Raw genomic sequence first — 7,630 nt, 5'->3', positions numbered from 1 at the left:
AGCTCCGAGTAGAGTTGAGGTGGCTTCAGCGTCTTTTTGAGGTCGGTCCAGAACAGAGCCATATACAAAGAGAAGACAAGCCTAAACTTGTAGAGACAGTTGGTGCAAGAGCAGCATTTAGAGTTTTAGGGCCCTACTTTAATTACAGATTGCTGTCTTTTTCTAATTACCCCAAATGTCTTCACACACATTTGAAATCTCTACATCCAGTTCTCTTGACAGGAGGATTTCGACTCCAAGAGCCCCGGAGGGAAGCGCACCAACAATGACTGAAAATACTGGGCAAGCTGTTTCCTAATTCCAGTCTTTGTGCTAAACTAAGCTAACCAGCTGCTGGCTGTAGCTTTGAATTTATTAAACCCACACAGAAGTTTCTATTTTCAAATCTAACCCGCCACCAGAAACTGAATAAGCCTATTTCAACCAGGAAATAAAGTCAGATTTCTGCTTTAATGACTTTAATGACTCTTCACCGTCGAGCCGGAGTTGGAGACCTTCTGTTGAATCATTTCCAGTCAGACAAAGGAAACCCCACGCCTCTAGGTGTCAAAGTACAATCCACCTGTCCACCTGCTCCAGCTGCACATATGCTCGATGTTGTTCTGTGTGTGTGTGTTGCTGCGTGGATCCTTCACAATCATCCATATGTCCACTGTCCACCGAGTTCACATGTCATTTGAGCAGTTTATACGCCTTTCCCTGTTACATTATTCATCGACGAGGTGAGCGTCTACAACAGATCTGGGCTGACTCACTGTAACGTGGCGCGTGTGTGTGTGTGTCGGTGTGTGTGTGTGTGTGCGCAGACCCACAGCGTGAGTCACGGGGTGCTTTTAGACAGATGAGGACAGCGGTCTCGCTGAGGGCAACAGAGGTTTTATACAAGAAAAATAGCCACTTAGATTAGATTACGTAATGAAAAAGATTCCTCTCTCTCTCTCTCTCGTTCTCTTTCACCTTCCCCTTTCTCCTCTCTCTCCTTTCTCTGACGCACACACATACAAATACACACTCACGTCCTAACTCAATCACCTACAAATGGACCAATCTTTCACACCCCCAGGCAGACACGTACAGTCCGCATGTTCGTCTTTGCCTGTCGGTGAGGCCGACAGGGAAACACACACACACACATTGGACACACACATTTCAACTCAAAGAATACCTCACCATTTCTTCTTCTGGTGATGGACTAAAAGCTCAGCATAACCTTTTATTTATTTATTTATTTATTTATTCCCCCGTTGCAATCCAACACTCTTCTGTGCCTGCTGACTGGACATTATAAACCTGATATCTGTGCTGTCCATTTGTCTTTCCTCTCCTTTATTGCAGCCAATGCGCTGTTTTTTTTTAATATATTTATTTATTTATTTATTATTTAACCCACTCTGTGTGGTCGTTAAGTGTCCATCCATGGTTCACTTGTGGTGTTTCACATATCAATTATGACCCATTGGACGCATTGGAATAAGAGCTAGATCAAAAAATAAAAAAATAAATAGATTCACTTTGATATCATTCACTTTTGATAGAGTACAGTGATGTGCACTTCATATCACTTTCCTGACTTTTAGAAAAATATGCTTATTTCTTTTCCGGCAGAGAGTTACATTAATACAACTGCTACTGTAGCTCTGTCTGTTTTTACACTTGGTACAAAAAAAAAAATGCTTGTTCATTATTCATTCATTAATTTTCTGGGGGTCGCAGGGGGGGCTGGAGCCTATCCCAGGTGTCATTGGGCGAGAGGCGAGGTGCACCCCGGACATGTCGCCAATCTATCGCAGGGCTAACACAGAGAGACAGACAACCATTCACACTCACACCTACAGACCAATGAACCTAACCAGCATGTCTTTGGATGGTGGGAGGAAGCTGGAGTACCCGGAGAGAGCCCACGCAGACACAGGGAGAACAAACAGACTCCACACAGAAAGGTCCCAGTCGGCGGATGGATTCAAACCATAGACAGTATAACAGTAAAGCCAAAGCAAGTAGAGCTCCCCCTGGTGGCTGGCTGCAATATAGGTCATAAGCTCCACCCCCTCCATGTTAGTGGCCAGGTCTTGTCATCGATATCGCTGCTCCGCGTGGCTCCACTCTCGGACCGTACTGCTCAGACTCTGGCTTCAAAGTTGCAAGATGGCGCTGACCGTATCCCCGGGAAAACAGCATCAGTTTGGGCAATGCCAGGAAGTGGCGACACGTCGTCCATATTTATATACAGTCTATGCTTCGAACCTAGAACCTTCTTGCTAACCACCACACCACTGTGCCGGTGTATAATATACTGCAAAATGATTCAGTGGAATGCACACTGATATCTGATACGAGTGGAATACAAGAAATAATCAGATTAGTGGGTTAAGTGTCTAAAATCTCAATTTTCTGTTTGTTATTGTGCATTCGCTGAATAGAGAGAAGGGCCCCGGATCATTTCTTGGCCAGAGGCAGCACTTTATGAGATGTTAGTGTTCGTAGGAAAACAGTGCAGAGACGGGCAACGGAGACCCTCGTGCAAACTTTAGCAGATGAGAATACGTTTGTGCTTCCAAGGTGCTGCGAGGTGGTGTTTCTTATCTTTCAGCCTGCCAGGCTGTGTCCAGTCTTTGCGCTATGCTGCTGTAACTGGCTGCTGGCTGTAGCTTCATATTCAACATATACACATGAGACTAGTATCGATCTTCTCACTCAACTCATTCCCAGAAAGCAAATAAGCCCATTTCTCCCAATGCCAAACATTTGCTTCAAATATTATCTTGGCTGGAAATCCTAGCCATGCAAATTGTCACATACACGCAATAAATCAGTTGTTTCTTATCTCAAATCTTAAATTGCGCAGCATTAGAAAAATTACAGTTTCTCTAATCACATTTGCGACAATTGGTTTGCTCATACTCAGAGGCCTTTGCCCGAATTAATCGCGTGTTGTTTGTTTTCACGACAGATGGATCTTTGTGTTGCAAAACAAAGGCCCAGAAACGTCCACGTTAAGCCGCCGTGTCGTCACACCCGTTGAGATACAACCATATGTTTGATCCAAAGAGATGATGTGGATTGAAAATGTGCCAGGCCACGTATCTGAGGAGGCTAATATCAGCGTGTGTAATTACTGATAGCCCAATGATCGCCCTCTGTCTGGATAAACCTGATTAGCATCGACTAGGCTGTAAGCCGCCCTAATCCACCGTAAGGAGGGAGGGATGGAGGGAGGGCGCGTGGAGCCAAAAGGAGACGGGGTGATACCGAGGGTGAAGGCGAAGCCGATGAGAAGGGGAGCAAGTGAGGTGGGACAGGAGGATGGAAAGCTGAGACGTAAAAGACACCGAGTGAGGAGAAGGGAGGAAGAGGAAGGACAGTGTTGGGAAAATGCAGGCAAAGAGAAGCAGACCACAGATCCCTGCTGCGGGGGAAAACAAAGGAAACACTTCTTTCACCACTTGTTCTTAAAACTACATTCAGACTTTTCAAATTCTTTTCATTTACGGGCCCCCATTTGTTTGCGAAATGTGTCTCACGAGTGTTGTCAAGCTGTTGTGTTTATGGTAAAAAAAAAAAATGTCCTGTGATTTGCTCGACTCAAAGGACGATTTAGAAAAACGGCGCCTAATTAGGATCACGCCAGCAAAAAGCTAAATTTAACTAGCTCAAGAGTACAAGAAGGAAAAGAGAGAGTGGGAGAGAGTGTATTAAATAGAGATGGAGGAGGAGAGGGGGGAAAGAAACAGCAAATGGGTGGTGTGGAGAAGAAAAAAAAAAGGAGTGTGATCAGAAAGATGGAGTAGCAACGGACTGGAAGAGAGAGATGAGTTTGGGGGGAGACGGAGTGAATGAAATAAATGCAATTTCCATTATCAGTTTAACTGAGACCATTAGTCTCTCGTTCTTTTGTGTGTGCGCGTGGTGTGAACTCACAGAAAAGCACACAAAAACTAGCTCACACGTATGATCTGATACAGTAGATGATTGTGATATGAACCCCTCTGGTTCTCACATAGGTGGGGTGGGGTGGGGGGGGATCAATCTACTCACATCTGTAATATTACCACCCACTTCTCACTCTCTCTCTCTCACACACACACGCTTCACGTATTCCCAAATTACTTTCCCTTCAGCATCAGATAAATGGGAGCATGTGCGATTGTTATCCCGGCCTCATCGCCACGGTAACGGAGTGATGACAGCTAAAGTGATGGAGGAAAAGGGAGAGTGAGAAAATCCACAGATTTGCTTTGTCGTTTACTAAAGTGGCCCCACTTAACTGGTCAGCGGCCATAAATGCATTAACAGTGTCCTTCTTTGCGTTAACAGGGAACGTCTTGAGAAAACGGGACCACAACAACAACAGCAACAATAATCCTGAGAGCTTTGCTTTGTGCTTTGAAGCTTTAATGCTGCACGCGTTATGTTGCAGATCACACAGCATGACATCTGGTCAGTTTTGTTGTCATGTGCGTTGTCATGATTGTTTAATGTGAGTCTGCCTTGGCAAACCAAACTTATCCTCAAGCGATGCTGGCAGTAGTGTAAAGAATATACACCGATCAACCACAACATTAAAACCACTGACAGGAGAAGTAAATAACATCGACCATCTTGTGACAATTCAGCGTTCTGCTGGGAAAGTTTTTGGACCTGCCATTCATTGGTGTGGATGTTACTTTGTAAATTTGTGAAAAGAGGAAATAAGAGACAGAGTAGATAAGTACACCAATCAGCCACAACATTATGACCACTGACTGGAGAAGTGAACAGTGCAATGTTCTGCTGGGAAACGTTTGGACCTGGCATTCATGTGGTCAATACTTAGACATGTAGCACCCACCTAGACCAGACCAGGCCACCCCCACCCCATAGCAATGACACTCCTTCCCCATCCCCAGCAGGATGCAGCCTGACACAGGCACACACACAAAAACGCTTTAGGAACAACTAAAAAAAAAAACAGCACAAGGTGTTGACCTGGCCTCCAAATTCACTAGATCCCAAATTGATCAAGTATCTGTGGGATGATCCACAGAGGCCTCGCCCCTCAACCCATAGGACCCAAAGGCCCCAAACTAACAACATCCTGTAGCCAGGAGCCTATTCCAGCTATCATCAGGCGAGAGGTGGGGTACAACCTGGTCAGGTCACCCGTCTATCTCAGAGCTAACAGAGAGAGAGAGAGAGAGACAACCTTTCACACTTAAATAAATAATATAATAAATAATAATAAATGTGGTAAATGCTGCCTAGAAAGGTAGACAACATTATGACGCCACCTGTATCTCTCAGATATAAAGTAAAAATATTTAAGGTGTGTACTTCTGTGATGGAGAAAAGCAATAAATTAAGTTGAGAGTCACTTATAAGGAATTAAATGGATTGGCTCCAAGCTCTGAGACGCACTAAGCTGAAACATGCTACGCTGCACACTAAGGTCAGTGGAAAAGCTTTTCTTGCGTTTCCTACGTCTGGATTTGCAAACAAAGGTCACATTTTGCTGCGCAGGCACCTCAATGACCGTTCTCTAGTTTAACTTTAATCAGATAAAAAATTAAAAGTGACTTTTAACTGAGCATTATTAGGCTAGGATTTTGATTCAAAATGTTTTTTTTATTCACTTTCCAGCTCTAGAGTTGCAGTATACTGCATTCCTAATTTTACTTTTACTAGAATTCACGAGGACTTGTGTTAAAATACACTCAAAGTCTAAAAAACAACTCATCATGCATAACGGGCTTTTTGACTTATAACCACAGAACATTGTGGATTTATTAATGTTCAAGCTTTACTTTAATGTTGCTGATGGTAAAGGTGTTGTGCATTTACAGGCAACCTGAAAGCTGGACCTAACTACAGTACTTGTATAAATGTCCATCACTACCACAGAAGTTCATATAAGGTTTATAGAATAGGACATGCTTTCACTTAGGAGCATCCTTGGCAGCGTATAGTAATTTAACCATGCAACTTTTCACTCACTACTTTAATCCAACTCTGAGTGTGTTGTATTGTTTTTATGGTTTGTGCCTGCAATGCAATTTCACCTCTACCAAAGCTAAATGGAGGCAGGAAGGATGTATAAACATCTTAATGTCTACCAAAACCACAAAAACAAGAGCAGGCCATCATATTGAGCACAAAACCCCACTGTGGCTAAATTCAACCTCACAGAGCCGCTGGCACGCCTGGGCACTTTCTGATGCCCTTTTACGAGACAGAAGAACGAGGCTTAGGTATCAGCTGATCTTCAGCTGATAGTGATAGTGTGTGTTTTTTACGAATTTGCAGCCAATCGAACTGCCACAGAGTAAGAAGTCTGTGAACCTGGATTTTTTTTTTGGAGCACATGTGAGTTTGTGACGCCAGAGCATCTGCCCAACCTCCAAATCCAGACGGGGCTCGTTCACGCACAGGAGCAAAATCCCTGCAGTGAGGCCCTGAATTCTTGGAAGAAATCTTTTCAGTTGAGTGGAGGCTGATAGAGAGGCAAATAAAAGCTCATTGTTTTGGGAGGACATTTTCAGCAATCATGTGGAATACTCACATGCACTTTTTTGTCAAAGGTTATGTGCCTGTGGATCACCTGGAAGAATATATCTTTCCTTGTCGTGTGATCAGAGGGGTCAGTCGAAAGTTTTTGAGACGTTCTTTGAGATGAAAACACAAACAGTTCATGTCTGTCAAGTCACTATGGGACATTTAACTAGACTGACAAGGCTACTCCGGCCTCTCAGACATGGTGAAACAAGCGGCTGACTGTGCCTCCATGTTCGGCTTCCCTAATAGACATAATTACAGCAGGTATTTTGTTTTGTCACGACACTCAAGGCAAAATGCACGAGTTCTATTAAAAATCCAACAATGCACGACGGTGAGACGACCATCCAGGACCGGGCTCACTGTGCACATTACCAATCACCCACGTGTTATTCCTGCTGTGTTAAAACGTCTGCGGTGAATGACGTCTTTCCTTTATCCACAGAGCGATATAAAGTACTGTAAGGACACAGTGAGGCCGATCCAGTTTTCCTACCTTATACTACATATTTATATTCTTCTTACTCAATGTTGAATGGTATATAACATGTTATCTATATATTTTTTAAAGTAAAGGGTTGATAGCCGCACATATTGACAGGATCAAGAGATGCCAGAAGTGTTAGTGCTCTAACACCTGATGGATCTGTTTGTTTGTTTGCTGTCAATCCTATTGATGCTAGTATCGATACTCAAAAGTAGCCTTCACATCTGTAGTGGTATTGATGCCCTGCAGATCAATCCGAATGCACTTAAAAGAAAGCTCGCAGAATAAAGAAGCCACTGTGATTCCTTTTTGAAGTGCGCATATGATTGTGCCATGCCCACTGTAAGGAAAAATATACAAAAGAGCATCCTTTGAAATGATCATACAGTTGAATTACCACCTGATGTCTGATGCTAAACTGAACATTGAAACAGTCATCAAGGGGATTTAATGCAGGACTGTGATATCAAAAATTAATTCGTTTTTTTACTAATTAAGATTAAGAAAATGTACCTAATGTTTTGCTTGGTGAGTGTATTATGGAGTCTATGGTCGGCTCTTATAAATACAATAAATAGATGATCAGACATAACATTATGACCACCTTCCTAATAT

This window comes from Chelon labrosus (genome assembly GCF_963514085.1).
Source record: "Chelon labrosus genome assembly, chromosome: 2".
In the NCBI taxonomy this organism is placed as follows: domain Eukaryota; kingdom Metazoa; phylum Chordata; class Actinopteri; order Mugiliformes; family Mugilidae; genus Chelon; species Chelon labrosus.
Note: the sequence above shows the minus strand (reverse complement) of the source record.